This window comes from Giraffa tippelskirchi, chromosome 5 (genome assembly GCF_054371585.1).
Source record: "Giraffa tippelskirchi isolate mGirTip1 chromosome 5, T2T-mGirTip1v1.2.pri, whole genome shotgun sequence".
Classification (NCBI taxonomy): Eukaryota; Metazoa; Chordata; class Mammalia; order Artiodactyla; family Giraffidae; genus Giraffa; species Giraffa tippelskirchi.
In genome coordinates, this window is record NC_137279.1 from 34840097 (window position 1) to 34861425 (window position 21329).

Genomic DNA, 21329 nt, shown 5'->3' on the forward strand with positions numbered 1-21329 from the left:
CCTCCCTTAATTGTCCTGCTATTCTTGTCTTGGAGTTTTGGCCCACAGGGAATGAAGGTCCAATCGCTTTACCATGGGGTGACCCATGTACCTCCTGCCTCAGTCCAGTGGCTAAGACTCCACGCTCCTAATGCAGCAGGCCCGGGTTCAAGCCATGCCACAGCTAAAGATCCCCCATGCTGCAGCTGAGACCTGGTGCAGCCAAGTAAATAAATATTTTTCAAAACCCAACAAAGTATTTGTGTTTTCATGAGAGGTGGAATATTTCCTGCCGTGTCAGTAAACAAGGATGTCACAGTCACCAACAGTTGCAGCCACTACAGATGGTGAGCCCTGAGGGAACTCAGGAAGAAAAGAATACCTGCAATGGAGCAGCCTTCAGACTACAGCCACTGCCTGGAGAGTCCTGAGTTAGCCCAGGATGTGAAAACAGGATACTGGCCCCAGATAGCCGAGGTGCATATCAAAGAAATGATTTCAGTGAGACCAGACTCTTGTGTCTTCCCACACATAGTAAAGGACTAAATTCCTTAACTTGAGATACCTGGTTTTCTTTAATTAACAATAACCTTTTGATGTTCAGATCACTTGCCCTTTGTTACAAAACTTCTATATAACTTGGCTCCCCTCCTCACCTCCTCAGAGCAGTTCTCTCAGGGTCACTTGAGATGCTGTCTCCTGGGCTTGAAGTCCTAAAAATTCCCACTAGAGAAAGGATAACTCTCAACATTCAGGTTGTGAACGTTTTTTTAAGTCCACAACCAGAAGTGTACATGAGTTTTGACCTGGATGGAAAAAATAAAATTCAGCTCTTCCTTTGCAATTTTTTTCTAGAAATTTGATCAATTTTCAGTAACCCCCTTTCCAAGTCTTTTGCTTAAGGAAACCTATGTAAACTCTGTAAAATTACAGTCAGCATTCTACCCCATCATGGTTTTGAGGGCACCTCTTAGGGCTCCCTGCTGTCTGTCAGCAGCCCCTCCTTTGCCTTCCCAAGTCAGCTGTGGAGGTAGGGTGTGGATAAGGCAGATGTTTGGGGAGGCAGAAGGGAGAGCACAGTATGAGGCACTTACCAGTGGTTCCCAAATGAGGGGAGTAAGGAGCAGAGGGGTTAAATAAAGAAACCCCAGGACTGAAGACTGAGAGCAGCTAATGAAGGTGGGGAGGCAAATGGGAACTAACAGGAGCTCTGCACCAGCCAGAGAAAATCTCAGTGGAGGGTTGCTATCTTGTGTCAAACGGTTCTGCAAGCATCTGCTGTGCCTCAGCTCCTTTATCTTTAAAATGGGTGTGAAAAGACCACCCTCTGGAGGCATTTTGAGCTGTCACTGCCCCAAGTGGCTCTTATCATCAGTTTGGGAATCATTGCTTGCCGGAAAGGAGGCCTGCAAGGCACTGATAGCTCTAAATAGCAGCTGCATTTGGCCCCCTGCCCCAGCAGTTTTCCCTTTTCATCTCTATCCTTTCCCATCCCCCTTTTCTCACAGTTTTTAAGGTTTTCTCTTGAAGGGAGCCCCAGGGTAGCTGCAGCCCAGGGGCGAAGAAACCTCGATATATCAGCCAGGCTGGTGGCACTCCTAGAGGCTGTGATACCAACCAGAGTCCTTGGCCTTCCCCAATCAATAGAAATTGACTAGAGATCAGACTGGATATTCAGGCAAGGCTTTATTGGGCTTTATTACACTAGCTGCAAGAGGGAGTGAAAAGAAGCAGGGGCGAGCTTGTTTCTTATATGAAATGAGGGTAGAGGTGTGTCTGGGGGTCGGATCACAGTGGTGGCTTAGTTGTTCTGCCCACCCATTAGGTGGTGGTGTGTGCAGGAGCCATGTGCAGTGCCCTGCTTTTGCTCCCAACACCCAGTTTTTGCTCCTGGCTCTTCAGAAATGGCCATTGGGTTTTTTGTCTTTTTGTATCTTGTGGTCCTAAATTTGCCCCAACTGCCCGTACACACAGTTATTTTCAGTGCCATATAGTTTCTTTGTATTTTGTAGCTTCAGGAGGAGAGGTTTGTCCAGGTACCAGCATTGCAGCACTGCTGCCAATGGTCCCAGGTCCCAGGCCCATCTCAACCGGGGTACGGGACCCTCAGATGGCAGACTCCAAAATGCCAGTCGCTGTGAAGGAAAGAGAAGTCATGTAATAGGGAAGAACAAGTCTGACTCCATATTAGATCTGTTTCTTTAACTTCTATATTCTATTGCTCTTGCTTTGCTTTAAAAATGTTGCCTACAGGGGATTCCCTGACAGTCCAATGGTTAGGACTTGGTGGTTGGCATTTTCACTTCCAGGTTCAATCCCTGGTTGGGGATGTAAGATTCTGCAAGCCACATGGCATGGCCAAAAAAGAAAAAAATGTTGTCTGTAGCCTGAAATATACAGGCTAGTCCATTCTCAAGCCTCTGACCTTAAGGTTATAACACTTTATTTATACAGAGGTTAAAAGTTGCAGAATAGAGACAAACATTTGTCTTATTGGACATATAGAGGAACATCATGGCCTGACCTACGTGGACAACTACTAGAACAAAGGATTCCTACACCAAGAAGATTGGGTCAACTAACCATGCCCCGCCCTCACCTTGTTTTTAAAAGTGCTTTTCTGAAACCCTTTGGGGAAGTTCCAGGTTTCGGGAGGCATCAGCCACCTGTCTCCTTGCATGGCCCTGAAATAACTTTCGTTACAAACTCCAACATTTCGGTATTGTTTGGCCTCACTGTGTGTCAGGCACCTGAACTTTCACTTGGTAACAGTCAAGTGGTGCAGTATGTGAGTTCCAGACGGCAAACAGGAGCCAGGTTTTTCCTCCAGAAGCAAGTGGAGGGACTTTCCTGGTGGTCCAGTGACTAACACTCCATATTCCCAAGGCAGGAGGCCCAGGTTCGGTCCCTGGTTGGGGAATTATATTGTACATGCAGCAACTAAGACCTAGTGCAGCCAATTTAAAAAAAAGGAAGTGACCCTTTGTGACTCACTGACAGTTAGGTTTCTGTGGAGGCTTTGCATGGATGGCCTGATAATGAGAAAATGCTTCCTCCTCCTATCAGTGGTTGATAACGTTAGGGGAGGCCTTGTTATCTGCCAGGTGTAACTCTGTAGCTCATATAATCCTGTTCCATGCGGTCATTTCTGCTTTTCAAAGCACAGAGAGGTGAGCTGAGCCGACCAAGTCCAAAACTAGTGAACAGCCATGGTGGACGAACCTAGCTCCCAGCCCTCACCCCCAACCACTCAGCATCCTGCTCTCGCAAAATGAAGTTCCGCTTGCCCTTGGATCTGAATGAGATACCATGACATTCAGTCCAAAAATCCTTCCCTTAATTTGCACATCCACCCTATGACTATAAGCATTTATTCGCTCAGTCATGTCCGACTCTTGTGACCCTGTGGACTGTAGCCTGCCAGGCTCCTCTGTCCATGGGATTTCCCAGGCAAGAATAACAGAGTAGGTTGCTATTTCCTTCTCCAAAGTATAGCCATGCACAGAATTTAACCACAGCAGCATCAGGTTTTGAGAAATAGGACTCAGGAAGACCGCATATCTGCAGTGTTCTCTCTAAAGGTTTGCAGCCGGAAGAAGAGAGCAGCCTGCAGAGTGGGAGTGGCAGTTACACCATATCGCAGTTAGAGTTCCAGTTACAAAATGTCCCCAACCCCACACTTGTGGTGGCATTGCTGGCATTTCCTAAACAAAAGGGTAGAAACTCTGATTTTCTCCAACTCTTGATAGTTCCCATGAAACGAAGTCTGCAGAGCTTCTATGTTGGAATTCCCTGACTGATGTATTTTTGTTTGTTTGTTTGTTTCCTGGTAGCCAGGAAAGTGGGGAGGAGAGAGTAGATTTCAGGACAGCCTTTGTCAGAGTCTGTTGGGATATTCTTGTGGCCAGAAGAGCAATGCAGACCGGGGAGATTGAGACCCGGCTGCATGGGTCTTCTAAGGGGCTGATATCAGACTGAAGGCTTGCCCCTGGACGAGGGTGGCAAGAACAGGCAGCTGTAAATTTACAGATCAGCAGAGCTGGGCCAGACAGCTGCCCTAGTGAAGGGCTGACTCAGGATTTGCAGCAGACAGCCGAGCAGGCTTCCAGACCAATAAAGTGCCCCCTTTAGAGGGGTTTATGTGTGCCTGCCACTCTCACAGAGCCTTTGGAAGGGCTTCACAGACTGGTCAGGCTTTGGCCACCTCTACACAACTGAGTGGACCAAGGATTAACACCACTGCTTTACTCTCTTTTTATAAGCAAGTCACGTTGGACTTAAAGCCCCCCCTTAATCCAATATGACCTTATCATAATTTGATTACATCTGCAAAGACTGTATTTCCAAAGAAGGTCACATTCACAGGTTCTATGCAGACAGTAAGTTTTAGGGGACACTATTCAACCTGGGACAACCTCCTACCTTGCAGGGTATCTCCCTGCAGCCCCTTCTCATTCAGTAGTCTAGCTCAGGAGTTGACAAACTATGGCCCGTGGGCCAAATCTGTTTTTGTAAGTAAAGTTTTATTGAAACACAGCCATGTACCTTTGTTTACATATTGTCTGTGGCTGCTTTCAAGCTACAGTGGCAAAGCTGAGTAGTCTCAACAGACTTGCAAAGTCTAATCTAAACTTTATAGAGAAATTTAGCCCACCCCTTGTCTGTCCCCACTTCTTTGATGGTAGCTGTAGCCCAAGAAGCATCCATTCAAAAGGACAAGTCTCAGTGTGAAGAGCTGATGCAGATACCTCTTGCTAATGTCCCATTGGCTGAAGCAGGTCATATGGTCAAGCCTAGTATCAATGTGGGAGGGGCTACCCACCAGAGTGGATACTAGGAGGCTGGCTCACTGGGGCCACCAAGGAAACAGCCTTCCATGGGGGCAGGGCTGGAAACAGGAGGCCTGTCTAGGGGAGAGATGATGGTGGCTCCATTGGTTCCTGGGCTGGTAGCAGTGGCAGCATGAGAAGCGGTTAGATTCCAGATGTATTTACAAGCCGAGCTGATGCTTTTTGCAGATGATCTGAATGTGGGCAAAGCATAGAATTATTTATTTCTACCCTACCTACTTCCAAAAAGAGTCCGAGATTCCTTGAAGAGAGTTTGTGATAAAATCAATAAATACTAAATAAGACTGGGAAGATAAGGACCAAGTATCAAGGGAGAGGGGCAAGCAAGCATCAATGGGAAAAAACTCATGGGAGCAGGGGTGCCCTTGGGCCAGAGGGCAGCTGTGTGGGGCTCACAAAAAGCCACTCTTCCTCGAGACTTTTTGCTTCCATCTTAGGATTCTATAGTTGTAATAAAAATATCAGTTCAGTTCAGTTCAGTCGCTCAGTCGTGTCCGACTCTTTGAGACCCCATGAATTGCAGCACGCCAGGCCTCTGTCCATCACCAACTCCCGGAGTCTACCCAAACCCATGTCCATCGAGTCAGTGATGCCATCCAACCATCTCATCCTTTGTCGTCCCCTTCTCCTCCTGCCCCCAATCCTACCCAGCATTAGGGTCTTTTCCAATGAGTCAACTCTTCGCATGAGGTGGCCAAAGTATTGGAGTTTCAGCTTCAACATCAGTCCTTCCAATGAACACCCAGGATTGATCTCTTTTAGGATGGATTGATTGGATCTCCTTGCAGTCCAAGGGACTCTCAAGAGTCTTCTCCAACACCACAGTTCAAAAGCATCAATTCTGCGGCGCTCAGCTCTCTTCGCCGTCCAACTCTCACATCCATACATGACCACTGGAAAAACCATAGCCTTGACTAGACAGAATTTTGTTGGCAAAGTAATGTCTCTGCTTTTAAATATGCTATCTAGGTTGGCCATAACCTTCCTTCCAAGGAGTAAGCGTCCTTTAATTTCATGGCTACAATCACCATCAGCAGTGATTTTGGAGCCCCAAAAAATAAAGTCTGACACTGTTTCCACTGTTTCCCCATCTATTTCCCATGAAGTGATGGGACCAGATGCCATGATCTTAGTTTTCTGAACGTTGAGCTTTAAGCCAACTTTTTCACTCTCCTCTTTCACTTTCATCAAGAGGCTCTTTAGTTCTTCTTCACTTTCTGCCATAAGGGTGGTGTCATCTGCATATCTGAGGTTATTGATATTTCTCCCGGCATAAAAATATCAAAATGTCAAAATAAGAAAGATGGCTGTGATGGAAATGATGCCTCTTTAGAGGCAGTACCCTTGGGTGTTGCAGTCTGAGGGCATGCAAGCGATGACTCTGCTTTCAAACTTAGTACAGTGTAAGCCTTGTGGGGGGTATGATTGGTCATCATAATACTGTTGCAGTAAGGGGACTCCTTGCAAGGCCCGAGGGTGGGCTCTTGTCTAATACTCTGAAATGAATTGTCTGAGGAGACACATGTGCTGACAAAGCAAGAGATTTTATTGGGAAGGGGTGCCTGGGTGGAAAGCAGTAGGCGAAGGGAACCCAGGAGGACTGCTCTGCCATGTGGCTCACAGTCTCGGGTTTTATGGTGAAGGGATTTTCTGGGTTGTCTCTGACCAATCACTCTGACTCAGGGTCCTTCCTGGTGGCGCATGCATTGCTCAGGCAGGATGGATGCCAGCGAGAAGGATTCTGGGAGATGGTTGGACACGTGGTGTCACCTTTTGACCTTTCTCAAACTCTTCCGGTTGGTGGTGGCTTACTCATTCCATGTTCCTTACCAGGACCTCCTGTCGTAAAACAACTCACACAAATGGTTACTATGATGCCTGGCCAGGGTGGGGGGTTGCAGAGTGTGCTTCTCCTAACAATAGTGTGCATATTATACAAGATTTGGAAAAGATTATTGATGAGGTTGCTTCCGTTACAGCCAGGAAAGTAAAATTATAATACATTTTTTTGGTGTAAGTGAAATATGTAAACTTCAAGTAATGTGAGTTTTAGTATGCCTATTTTTCAATTTTTAAATATTTTTTCAACCATTTTGATATTTGGAAAAAAATCAACAATTAATAATACATTAAAACGTACTGGGGGTTATACATATTTCCTCTTGCATCAGGTTCTTATTTAAAATTTTGATATTTTGCTCATTGTGGATTTTCAGTGTTGATATTTCAAAATATGAACTCCCTTGATTTCTGAGGTTCTTGGCACCCTTAAATTTTTTGCCTAAGGCAAATGCTTCACTTTCTTCACCTTAATTCCTGGCCCAGGGTGATGTGGCTTCTAATAATTAAATATTTAGTAGAAGATGCCCGTCCAGTGTGAAGGTCTGGGGAAGAGAACTCAGGTCTGAGTTAACAAGCCCACATAGACCTCTCGAGGAAAGTAGGACTGGGGGCTGGGGCTGAAGTACCACAGCCCTCTTCCTCCCCCGGGAGGAAAGAAGATTTGGGAGGTCTTGAAAACCAAACAAGAAATAATGCAGGATTATTAGGCAGCAAAGGGCATACATTTAATATTAGTGGCTCCAGAAATGAGGACGAGGATTACAGAGAGAAGGTCCAGGGAGGCTGAAGAGCTACTCAATTTAAGAGAAAATAGAAAGAATCTTTTCAAAAACAACATGCAGTTCCTGCCACTGGGAGCTGTTTGGGGAGAGTCTGGGGTCTGCGCTTACTCCATGGTATGCAAATATATATATATATATGTTTAAGGTGAATTAAAATTAATTTACTTTCATTCCTTTTGAGATTTTTAGAAAATCTTTAAATCATCTGTGAAACTTACTTTGGGCTTAAAAAAAAAAGAAAAGATAAACAAAAACCCCAAAGCGGATCTCAATTTATATATATATATATATATATATATATATATATATAAACTGACAACATGAAAACCATTTAAAAAAAACTTTAAAAAACCCAAGAAAACCAAGGCGGAGAATTAACATTCCAGTCTCCTGCCTCTTATTCCATTCATTGCAAACAGCTTTTTGAATCCAGGAAAGACAAAGATGATTCAGCAAAGACAAAGATGCTTCTGTTTTCAATTAAAGTCTGCCCCATCTGGACCTGGTCCCAGGTCTTGCTAATGTGATGCCAAGGGCGTCTCTTGGTTCCATCTTAATGGTGTCTTTGGGTTTACACTGGACAGAGTTTTACTCCTGCCAGACCCATAGATACCAGCTCCACAGACAGGGGCTTATGTCTTGGCAGTGCTTCTTGTACTATGAGTTTAATTTATTCTTATTCCTCAGAAGAGTCAATATACTATGTCCCATTTACTACAAAGCACAGTTTCTTAGTCTGGGCAAGAGTCCCACGAAAGAGCTGTCAGAGGTCCAAGGAATGCCCCAAACTGTGTACAAATGTGAGGTGGCTGTGCATATTTTCTGTGGCTAAGGCTTCTGCTTTAAATTCCTGAAGAGGTCCATGGCCTCTTCTGCTCCTGAGGTCACCCTGATTAATTCCGTCTTGGCATATCTGTATCACTGGAACAAATGAATTAACTTTTCTGTGAGTTCTGTAAACTGTCACTATTCTCTCACCTCAAGTCATCATGATTTTCCACTTTAAGCTCAGGAATTCTGTTACATGAGCTGCGAAGCTCTCCATACTCTCTGAAAGAACCCATTCATTTTCTCTCCTCTTCTCTCAGCTTCTCAGGAGATGTCCTTGGAAGGAGGCGGCAAGAGGCCTCTCACTTGGGTTGTCCTGGCTCCCAGCCCTTTCCTGTGCCAGGCAAGTGTTGCATGTGTGTTGGGTGTAGGGTGTGCGTAGCTGTAATTGTACATCAAAGTCTTTGATTCTGGCATTTTACTCCCCTGAAAAACAGTCAGGAGCTTAGCACAGCATCTTATGGAAGGAGGTAGGGAAGGGTCCCCCTTCTTAGCAGGAAGAATTACCCCCCTGCTTATTTGATTTGCAGCAATGCTCTGGGTCAGAATCTATAATAAGTGTGCTGGAAGAATATAACCGAAAGGGGAAAGAAAAGACATCAGTTTCTACTGTGAAATGAAATATTTTCTGCTCCACCAGTAAACAAGGCTTTTCCAAATGCAAATTTCTGAGCCCAGGTGAAACAAAGCCAGCTATTTGGAAGCCAGCAGCTACTTCCTCCCTGGTAAGTGCTGAAGAGCTGGGGGGGTTGGGAGAGGTGGCCATCCGCTACATTCACTATCTCTTATGGTTAACAAGGAATTAATATGTGAACAATAAAGAAAGTAGGATTGGCCCCAGATAGCTAGATGCATATGAAAGAAATGATTTCAGCCAGCCCAGATGCTTGCATCTTCCCATACATAAAAGATCGCTAAATCTCTTCACATGAGATATTTAGTTTTCTCTTAATTAACAGTAATCTTTTAATATTCAGATTACCTGTTCCTTGTTGCAAACTTGCATATGGACTGGCACCTCCCCTGCCTCCTTGGAGTCACCAGAGATACTGTCTCCTAGGCTGGAGTCCTCATTCCCACTGAATAAAACCTAACTCAACTTTTGTGTTGCTCATAGTTTTTTAGTTGACACTACCAGCGAAACTGGTATTTTTTACCTTTTGAGGGAGGGTTTTATACCCCTTTTGAATTTGGGATTCTTGTCCAGTAAAGAAGTACATTTACGTGTATATTCACAGAGTTTCAGGTTGTTCTTAGGTGTAGGTAGGGAAGAGAGCATCCCTTTCTTGCTTGCCTTACAGATGAGCTATTCAGAAAACTTCTCATGCAGTGATGTTTATTAAATACCTTCCACCTACTAGCTCAGTGCTGGGGATTCTAAGATGAGTCACATATGGTTCCTGCCTTCAGGGCCCCTGAGCTGGCTGAGTGGACAAAAGCATACACAGCTATGATGCAAAATTAAATGTTGAAGGAGTCCATCATAAGCCACTGTGGCATGAGAATTATTCTGAGCTGAAGGCGTTTGAGAACAGGATTTTTTTATCTTCTGAACCCCTTATCTGCCCCAAAGCAGAACCTCCCCCAAATAACTCTGCTGCCAAGTCGCTTCATTCGTGTCTGACTCTGTGCGACCCCATAGACGGCAGCCCACTAGGCTCCGCTGTCCCTAAACTCCCTCCTTAGGGTTAACCAGGGATGATCGACTCTTATAAACAGACATTGTCATAAAACTGTCATATATTCCATCTACTCTCCCTTCCCTCCCTTCTCTTTCCCTATTAAGATGGTATATAAGCCCCCAGTGCTAATCACTTTGAGTCTCGTTTTTCTGCAAATTCCCCTATATGCGGGAATAAAAACCTTTCTCTCTTGCTAATCTGTTGTTTGTCAGTTTTAATTTGCAGGACCCACTCCAGTATTCTTGCCTGGAGAATCCCATGGACTGTAGCCTGCCAGGCTCCTCTGTCCATGGGGCCGCAAGAGTCAGACATGACTTAGCAACTAAACCACTACCACTACCACCAATTACAGAACTGATGGATCAGACATGAAAGAATCTGCCTGCAATGCAGAAGACTCATGTTCTGTCCCTGAGTCGGGAAGATCCTCTGGAGAAGGAAATGGCAACCCACTCCAGTATTCTTGCCTGGAGAATTCCATGGACAGAGGAACCTGGCAGTCTACAGTCCATGGGGTTGCAAAGAGTGGACACAGCTGAGCAACTTTCACACACACAATCATGGAACACAAGAGAGTAAAGTTTTCCTCCCTGACAACATCATTGCTGCTGCTGCTGCTGCTAAGTCGCTTCAGTCGTGTTCGACTCTGTGCGACCCCATAGACGCAGTCCACCAGGCTCCGCCATCCCTGGGATTCTCCCAGCAAGAATACTGGAGTGGGTTGCCATTTCCTTCTCCAGCTCATGAAAAGGAAAAGTGAAAGTGAGGTTGCTCAGTCGTGTCCGACTCTTAGCGACCCCATGGACTGCAGCCCACCATGGGATGCAATCCGTCCATGGTATTTTCCAGGCAAGAGCACCGGAGCGGGGTGCCATTGCCTTCTCCAGACAATGTCATTACTGGGGTAACAAAACCTTTGATTTCTGATTTGTGATGAAATATGCAAGCTGCATACCCTGAAGTTACCTTGCCCTTCCTCTGCTGGTCAAGGTTCATTCAACAAATATTTACTGAGGTCCTGCTATAAATCAGGAATTGGAGGTAGAACAGAAAACAAAATTATCTGCCAGAGGGCAAAGTTCTGGCCCTCAGGTTGCTTATACTCTGGTGCAGAAATAGAAAATACACCTGTAAATACATAGATGATCAGTTGATGGTAAAAGCTACAGAGATCACTGAACAGTTCTCAGGGGGAAAGGAATGGTGGGGGTGGGCAGCGTGTGCATGAGTAGTGTGTGATGTGATCCATATGACAATTCTCAATGTAAAATTCTAGCAGTCTATATCTTTAAAGATGCTCCCAGGTTTTTTTTAAGGGCAGAAAAGAAGCAATTGAGTATCTTACTACTTTATTAAAAATTATTATTTCAAATTTATTTCTTTTTAGCTGCACTGGGTCTTTGTTTCTGTGCGGATTTTCTCTAGTTGTTGTGAGCAGGGGCTATTCCCTAGCAGCAATGTGAGGGCTTCTCATTGCTGTGGCTTCTCTTGTTGCTGAGCACGGCCTCTAGGATGTGTGGGCTTCAGTAGTTGCGGCACATGGGTTTTTTGTTGCCTCATAGCAAGTGGAATCTTCCCGGATCAGGGCTCAAACCCGTGTCCTCTGCTTTGGCCGGCAGACTCTCAACCAGTGGACCAGCAGGGAAGTCCCAGACTCTTGCTTTTTAAAATAACCAAAGTACTCTTTGATGGTTATAAAAAATGTCAAAATAGAAATATACTTCTTCCCTTTCCTTCCTATTTTTCTTCCCACTGTTAAAAGTCTGGTGTGTGACCCTTCAGATATTTTTTCTATACATGTTCCAAGAAACATATTCATATTCATACAGAGATGGTTACCTACTTAAAAAAAATGGAAACAGAATAATGGTAGACACGTTCTGCAATTTGCTGTCTTCCCCACACCCCCCATGTATCATTACTATCTTCACAGGAACACCGCTGCAGTTCATCTGTCCTTGCTCTTCTAAAGGCTACCCTAAACATCACGGTTTAAATGTCACTCAGGATTTAATTAGTGTGCCGAAGATGGACAGTGATGTTGTTCCCACATTTTCACTCTTACGGTAGGGCTGCAACAAACCTACTGCATGCCCAAGTGTTTCTGTACAGCAGATTTCTAGAATTTGAACTGCTGACTCAATTGGTCCAAATATATAACATTTTCAGAGACATTGCTGAAGTGACCATGTTGCAGTGAAGAGGAAAAAGAAGAAGAATGAGGTTTTTTTCCTTTTCCTTTTCTGAGAATAAAGGAGATAAAGAGAACAGTGAGCAGGCCTGAACATTCCTAGTTTTTTTACTTTAACTGCTCCTAACTCGGAATGTCTGTAAATAAGTTTGCTTTTCTGTCCCCTGACTCTGCAGGAGCTACACTTCGAACCTGTTATCCTTTGACTCTATGCTAAATACATCCTGTATCTGGTGTTTACCCTTACAACACCCTTCCCCTTGTAGTTACACATCAGAAAGAAGGCCGCAGAGCCATCAAACTGCCAGCCTCAATTACTGGGTTACTGGCACCAGCCTATGACTGTCTCTGAAACAAGGCCTGAGAAAGAAATCAAGATCCTAACACCTTTGTTCCTCATCACTGACTCCTGTCTGTGAGCCCTCATCTTGTATAAACCTCTAGACTCCTCATGAAGCGGGGCACAGTTCTTGCGGCATGAGCCTACTGTGTTCCCCTCTCCGCTGGCTGAGAATTAAAGCCAACTTTCTATCTCTTTCAAACTCTGCCTTGATATTTTTTATTTGGCTTTGGTGGACAGAGAAAGCCAAAATTTTAGCCAGCAACAACCACATCAATTTCCATGACTCCACTGTCACCAAAAGAGAGCTTATAATTTCTACATCTCTCCTAGCATTTGGTAATGCCAATATTTTATTTTTTGCTAGTCTGTGAGATGAAAAGTCTTCCCTGATGGTTCAGCAGGTAAAGAATCTGCCTGCAATGCAGAAGACACAGGAGACACAGGTTCTATCCCTGGGTTGGGACAATCCCCTGGAAAAGGGAATGGCTACCCACTCCATTATTCTTGCCTGCAGAACTCCATCAACAGAGGAGCCTGGTGGGCTACATGGTGTTACAAAGAGTCGGGCATGACTGAACGACTAACATTTTCACTTTTTTCAGAGTATATGTTAAGACCCAATAAGACCTTAATAAATGTTTATTGACTGGTATCACATGAAGTAAAACTCCTTTTGTTTTCTGAAAGCAGTCTGAAGGTTGTGAACCACAGTCAGGACAAAAGAAACAAAGCAAGAATATTAATGTGCATAGTCACTGTGAAACAATCTTTTAATTATAGCCCTTTTCCTTTTAAAAAGCAATCAGAAATTCAGAAAATATAGACACGTGAAAAGAAGCAAATTACACCCACACATCATCCTGTGGACAGTCTATTAACAATTTGAGATTTTTGTGTTTTTTTTTCCTTAGCAACTTTATTGATGTAGAATTTGCATAATGGAGAATTCATCCATTTCTCCAAAGAAGACATACAGATGGCCAATAAACACATGAAAGGATGCTCAACATCACTCATGATTAGAGAAATGCAAACTAAAACTATACGAGGTATCACCTCACACCAACCAGAATGGCCATCATCAAAAAATCTACAATAGGGACTTTTCTGGTAGTCCAGTGGTTAAGACTTGCACCGCCAGTGCAGGTAGCCTGGGTTCAATCCCCGGTCAGGGAACTAGGTCCCACATGCCACAACTAACTAAATAAATGTTTTTTAAAAAGTCTACAAACAATAAATGCTGGAGAGGATGATGTGAAGAACAGGGAAACCCTCTGCACTGTTGGTGGGAATGTAAACTGATACAGTCATTATGGAGAATAGTGTGGAGATTTCTTTTAAAAAAAAAACTAGGAATATGCCCCGGAGGAGTGTGAGGAGACAAGTGAAAGACCCAAAAAGAAGAAAAAGCAAAAACCCCAGGAGGCTCTTCAGGAGAATGGAATGGAAGACCCATCTGTCTCTTTTTCCAAACCCAAGAAAAAGAAATTTTTTTCCAAGGAAGAGCTAGTTAGTAGTGATCTTGAAGAGACAGCTGGTACTGGAAGTCTCCCCAAGAGAAAGAAATCTTTTCCCAAAGAAGAACCAGTTACTGACCCTGATGAGTCAGAAAACAAGAGGGTCCCCAAGAAAAAGCAGAAATTGTCTTCCAAGGAGGAGCCACTCAGCAGTGGACCTGAAGAGGCTGCTGCCAGCAAGAGCAGCGGCTCCAAGAAAAAGAAAAAGCTCCGAAAGCTATCCCAGGAAAGTTAGAATGGACATCTTCCTAGTGGGGCATAACTTACAGAGGTATTCCCCATCCCATCCCCTAGACCCAGTAAAATAAAAACAAATTCACAAGAAAAAAAAAAAAAACAACTAGGAATAAAACTACCATATGACCCAACAATCCCACTACCGGGCATATACCCTGAGAAAACTGTAATTGAAAAAGACACATGTACCCCATTGTTCATTGCAGCACTATTTACAATAGCCATGACATGGAAGCAACCTAGATGTCCACCAATAGATGAGTTGTGGTACATACATACAATGGAATATTACTCAACCATAAAAAAGAAAGATTTTGAGTCTGTTCTAGAGATGTAGATGAACCTAGAGCCTGTTACGCAGAATGCAGTAAGTCAGAAAGAGAAAGACAAATATCATGTATTAGCACATATATATGGGAGCTAGAAAAATGGTACTGATGAACTTATTTGCAGAGAAGATACAGACATAAAGAATGGACTTGTGGACACAGCAGGGGAAGGAGAGGGTAGGTCGAATTGAGAAAGTAGTATTGATATACATATACTATCATGTGTAAAATAGATGGCTGATAGGAGGCTGCTGTATAGTGCAGGGAGCTCAGTCTGGTGCTCTGTGATGACCTAGAGGGGTAGGGTGGGAGAGGGGAGGAAGGCTCAGGAGGGAGGGGATATATGTGTAATTACAACTGATTTGTGTTGTTGTACAGCAGAGGCTGGCACAGAATTGTAAAGCAGTTATCCTCCAATTAAAAAATAAATAAATAAAAATAGAGAATTCACCCACTTATAGCCCAAAATCACTGTGGATGGTGACTGCAGACACAAAATTAAAAGATGCTTGCTCCTTGGAAGGAAAGCTATGACAGACAGCATATTAAAAAGCAGAGACATCACTTTGCCAACAAAGGCCCATATAGTCAAACCTTTGATTTTTCTGGTAGTCCTGTACAGATGTGAGAGTTGTACCATGAAAAAGGCTGAGTGCCAGAGAATTGATGCTTTTGACTTGTGGTGCTGAAGAAGACTCTTGAGAGTCCCTTGGACTGCAAGGGGGTTAAACTAGTCAATCCTAAAGGAAATCAACTGTGAACATTCATTGAAAGGACCGATGCTGAAGCTGAAGCTCCAATAAATTGGCCACCTGATGCATTGTGCTTATACATCGGAAAAGACCCTGACACTGGGAAAGATTGAGGACAGGAGGGGAAGGGGATGACACAGGATGAGATGGCTGGATGGCATCAACAACTCAATGAACATGAGTTTAGGCAAGGTCCGTGAAACAGTGAAGGACAGGGGAACCTAGCATGCTGTAGTCCGTGTGGTCCAAAGAGTCAGATGTGACTTAGTGACTGAACAACAAAAGTATTTGCAGTCACTACCATAATCTAATTTTAGAATATTTTTGTCTTCAATAAAAGAAACCAACTTGGTAGCAGATAATTCCCATTCTCCCCAGCCCTAAGCAACTTATTTTCTATTTTCTGTCTCTGACAAAATTTGCTCATTCTGGATGTTTTGTACACATGACATCATATAATATGTGACATTTTATGTCTAGCTTCTTTTACTTGTCATTATTTTTTCAAAGTTCATCCATGTTTCAGTGTATGTCAATACTTAATTTCTTTTGCATTGTAAAATAATAATCTACTCTATGGATATGCCACATTTTTGATTTATCCATTTAACAGTTGGTAGACATTTGGGTTATTTCTTCTTTTTGGCTATTATGATTAATGCTTGTATGACCAGTCACATACTTGCTTTTGTATGGACATCTTTTCATTTCTCTTGAGTATGAACCTAGAAGTGAAATTCTTAGGCCATATTCATCAAAAATATGAATATGACCTTCACTTACATATTTATATAGGGGTTCCCTCCTCCTACAAATGGACATCTTTTTGAATATACTGTAAAATGTTAGGTGAGCTGATGCAGGTTGTGAAAGAATTCACAAAAATATTAACAAGGGAAAAAAAGAGAGTTTTTTTATTCTCTTTCCAAGGGAGGAAAGGGGCCAGAGGCATCCAGTGGCCTTGAAGAATGAGGGGTTGAGTCTTTTATTGAGTTTTAAAGGGCAAGGAGCAGGAAAGAAGGGGTGGGTTCAGGTCTATTTTGCACCAGTTGTATCCAGGCTGGCCGTTCCCCTATAGGATGTGGTTCTTCTGAGAACAGACTTGTCTTCAGTCATTTTCTAGTCCTTGGATGTCTAGAAGAGACTTGATACTGGCCTTTGACAGGCATTACTCTATTTTGAACAATGTTAGATGGGTTTCCATTTCCCCTCTCTGAATATTAACTTATTCTTAAGTTTATGTGGAACCCAGTTGTCCCATTTATTAGGAATTGTGGTGCTGGTTGTATCTTCTATAACTTCTTCTTGCTGAATGGGGGTGTAGAGCTGTCCCTACCTGGTGGGGGGCCATGTGGGTTGTTTTGGGTTGAGTGATACTCTCCCCATGAAGAAGAGGAGAGTTTAGGCAAAAAATTATGAAGTACAGAAGGAGAAATACGAAAGCAAGGAGTATGAGAGCCCATTCAAGCACATTAATTGTGAGTTGTGTATTAATATCTAAACTTGAGACACCTCTTGAGTAATTGGAGAGGTGAAAACTGGGCCATTGTCATTCCGAAGAGAGGTGGGAAGAATGAATCTAGGGGTTTTCTTGAAGAAGAACCCGAGTTATTTCAGAGGCCCTTTCAGGTGTAGTGGGGAAGGTCAATCCACCTAGAGAAAGTGTCTGTGAGTGTTAACAAGTATTTGCATTTTTAATGAATGGGCATATGGGTGAAATCTAATTGCCACTCCTGTCCTGACAGCTGTCCTCTTAATTGATGGGTTGGTTAGATGATGTCCTTGGGGGTTTACTTGTTTGCAAATAAGACAGAGCCTGCTGATCTTTTAGGGCTGATTCTAAGTTAGTGGAATGGAGAAGATGAGTTAAGAGAAGTTTTAAGGGCAGTGAGGGGTTTGAGTACCCTAAGAACTTCCCATCTTGGGACTTTCCTGGTGATTCAGTGGTTAAGAATCTGCCTTCCAATGCACAGGATGCAACTTAAATCCCTGGTCCAGGAACTAAGATCCCACATGACAAGGGGCAGCTAAGCCCACGTGCTGCAACTACTGAAGCCCACATGCCCTAGAGCCCATGCTCCACAACAAGAGAAGCTACCACAATAAGATGCCCATGCACTACAAGTAGAGAGTAGCTCCCACTCCCCGCAACTAGATAAAGCCCGCATGCAGCAATGAAAACCCAGCACAACCAAAAATAAACAATCAATAAATCTCAAAAAAAAAAAAGACCCAGCACAGCCAAAAAAAAAGGAAAGAAAAATAAAGAACTTCCAGTTTTATAGGATATTGGGAGTGGTGGGGAAAGAGAGAGAGGGGTCCCTCATGGTGATAGTGACAGGAGTTAGGTGAGAGACCCTCCCAGGGTATCAATGTCCCACAACATTGAGGGAATCTGTATTTCTGGTGGAAGATTGGAGGGCTAAGCATCAGCGGGAAAGTCTCCTAAGAGACCGAGGAAGGAGACTTGTGGCTGGAGAATTAGTTGAATCTCTAGTTTGGTCATAAGGTCCCTGCCTAGGAGAGGGGTGGGACAATTGGGAAGGACGAGGAAAGAATGAGAGATCTGATCTCCCAGTGAGCATGGTAAGTCAGAGGTTTGGAGCATGGGATGAGGTTTGCCTTCTACACCAATGATGGTGATTGGTGAGGGAATTAAGGGGCCCAAAAATTCGAGAAGAGAAGGTTCTCTTAACCTCTCTTCTCCAGTATCGATTAAGAAATTGATTTTCTTACCTGCTGCAGTTAGAGTTACCCGAGGCTTGGCCACGTCGATCTTATGTCGTGGAGCCAGGTCCCAGGTTGGGGCCATCAGTCTGGAGACTGTAGAAGTCCTTGAAGATTTCTGAGGATGGAAGGAATCCATTCAGGAGGGTTCCTGGCTCTGGAAGGGGATTCTGTTCCCTCTTATCAAGGAGTGGGCAATCCTGCTTCCGGTGCCCCGTTAGTTCACAAAGGGGGCACAGTTCTGGGAGGTATAAAATATACCAGGAGGTATATTTTCCTGGGACAGTCTTGACTCCAGGGCCCCCTTGTTTGCAGCTGAAGCAGGAGCCAGCACTGGGGCTCAGTTGATGTTTTCCTTGTTGGTTGAGGGGACTCAGGTATGCGTGAATCTGAAAGTTAGCTACTCAGCTGTGTCTGACTATTTGTGATCCCATGAACTGTAGCCCACCAGGCTCCTCTGTCCATGGGATTTTCCAAGCAAGAATACTAGAGTGGGTTGCCATGCCCCTTCAAAGGGCACCTCTGATTGTGGAGGCAATTGTTTGAAAGATTGTTTCTGCTCTTGAGACCATCGTGGGCCTTACTCCCTCTTTTCCTCTCATCCTTCCTCATCTTGGATATCAAAGCCCTTACAGACCAGGTTGGTGAGTTTGGGTTGGGGAGTCTGAGGGCCCTTCTCTGATTTCTGGAGTTTGTGACAGATATCAGGGGCTGACTGGGAGATGAAATGCATCGCCAAGATTGTCTTGCCTCTTCAGAGGTTAAATCTAAATTGGTGAAAAGGCATAAAACCTCTGAAAGGTATGACAGGAAAAGATCAGGGTTTTCCTCTGGGCCTGAGTCATTTCTTTGTCATTGTTTACGGCATTGGTGGTGGCCCTTTTCATGTCTTCAATGAAGCAAGTAGGCATATGGTCCTATCGATGTCTGTCTTGGGATCCTTCCTGATAGTTCCAACTGGGGTCATTGTCAGGAGCACTGACAATGGGTGGGTCTGGATGCATAAACATTGGGTTGGTGCCCGTTAAGTTTGTCCCCAAGTTCCTGAGCTTTAGTCCAGATTCTAGGTCTTTGTTGTATTCGTGCAAGTGGAGAAAATTATATGCAAGCCAAGTCAACAAAAGTCTTAAAGTAAGATATTCCAATTCTTTAGTAAATTTGGTGAGGTCTTCTGAGAAATGGCCTAGTTTGAGGTCAGTGAGGGAGAGCTCAGACACAGGAAAATGAACAGAAATGCAAATGATTCCCTCAGAACCAGCCACTTCATGTAAGGGCCACTGGGGGGTTACTGGCTCCAGAGAAGGCTGAAGGGACCATTCAGACTGGGTGTGATGAAGGCGAGAAGGAGAACTAGGGGCCAGCAGAGGAGAGGCTGGTGGTAGGGAAGGAAGGGGTGCTGGGGGTCCAGGAAGGGAGTCCTGGCCTGAAGAAGGAGATTCAGTGGGGTGAAGGGGAGGAGGAGGATGTGGCTAAGTGGGAGCTTAAGGAGGGCAGGAGTGGAAACAGGGAGATGCTCAGGATCTGAGAAAGGGAGAAGTGAGTGAAGTGAAGTGGCTCAGTCGTGTCCAACTCTTTGTGACCCCATGGAGTGTAGTCTGCCTGGCTCCTCCATCCATGGGATTTCCCAGGCAAGAACACTGGAGTGGGTTGCCATGTAGGGGGAATTGAAAATAGATGTTAATAATAGCATGCAGCAAGAGGACAACACTTTGGGGTCTTGGGGGAGTTGAAAGAAGGCCTGGACATAAGGAATTTCAGACCATTTGCCAAGGCAGCGACAGTAAAGATCAAGTTGGAGAATAGCATCATAGTTGAGAGAGCCATCCTTGCTCCAGACCTCTTGGTCACCCAATTTATATCGAGGCCAAGCCGTGTTGTAGAAGAAGATCATTTGTTTGGGTCTGAGGTCATCTAATTTGCGATCTTTCCAATGTTTGAGGAAACATCCCAAGGGGGAGTCTTTCATCACAGCAGATTGACGGTTGCCCATAATGACACCTTAGGAAGAAGAATAAAGAGAAAATTTTGGGGACAGAGGCCATTATGGGAGTCCTGGAGTGCAAAAGGAGCATCTCCTACAAGGATTCATCCTGGAGTTGAGTGGCCCTGACTCTGAGATGATGAATCAAGGACAAGAGGAAGATGAACAGGAGTTGTCCCCCAAGGCCAAATTCCAACCTAGATGGTGATAGATTCAACGTTGGGCTTTTTGCCACCTCGATTCTGCCACTATTTTCCCGAGAAAACCCCATCAAAGGAATAACTTACAGTTTGATGGATGTCTTGCTGGATGATGAAGAAAACTGAGCTGGAGATTGAGGTGAAAGGAATTTGGATTGTGACGATTTTCCATACAGCTCACCAAAAATCTTAGATTGTGAAAGAATTCACAGAGGTATTAACAAGGAGAGAAAAAAAGAGCTTTTTATTCTCTTTCCAAAGGAGGAAAGGGGCCAGATGCATAGATTGATATTGGCCCTGAAGGGTGAGGGGTTCAGTTTTTTATTGAGTTTTAAAGGGCAAGGGGCAGGAAAGAGGGGGTGGGTTCATGTCTATTTTGGTCCCCGGTTGTACCCAGGCTGGCTGTGGCTCTATAGGATGTGGTTCTTCTGAGAATAGACTTCTTGTCTTCAATCATTTTCAGTCCCTGGATGTGTGGAAGGGACTTGATACTGGCCTTTGACAGGCATTACCCTGTTTTGAACAATGTTAGATGAGTTTACATTAACTAGCTTACTTTTATTTTATTTTTTTACACTTAAAAATGTACTCTGAAGATCTTTTCATATCATTAAGTATTCCCAACCTATAATCTCAAAAACAAACGAGTGTTTTGGGCAAAATACCACCTAAGTCTAGAAAACAATATTTAGGAGGTGGAATTGTCGGCAGTTCCCCAGTTGCCCGCACACCAAACTTTCCTGACGTTATTTTGATAATAAAGCCAAACAAAAAACCATTGTCTGTTTTTGTGGAAAAGTGAAAATGAAGTCGCTCAGTCGTGTCTGACTCTTTGCGACCCTGTGGACTGTAGCCCACCAGGCTCCTCTGTCCATGGGATTCTCCAGGCAAGAATACTGGAGTGGGTTGCCATTTCCTTCTCTAGGGGATCTTCCTGGCCCAGGGATCGAACCCAGGTCTCTCGCATTGCAGGCAGACGCTTTAACCTATGCGCCACCAGGGAAGCCCAATGATACATAATATTGAAATATTTTTATAACTTATTGATTTATTTTTAGTTGCACTAGGAGTTTGTTGCTTCTCTCGTTG

The 21329-nt window shown here is 44.1% G+C and overlaps 1 long non-coding RNA gene across 1 annotated transcript; it reads right to left on the bottom strand.

Moving 5' to 3' along the window:
* Positions 1-1643: 1643 nt before the first annotated feature.
* LOC145506286 (uncharacterized) lies at positions 1644-20546 on the bottom strand. The gene is made up of 3 exons (XR_014053699.1): positions 20328-20546; positions 18069-18177; positions 1644-2114 (listed from the first exon to the last, which is right to left on the bottom strand). It is a non-coding gene; the product is annotated as an uncharacterized LOC145506286 (long non-coding RNA).
* Between the last annotated feature and the right edge of the window lie 783 nt (positions 20547-21329).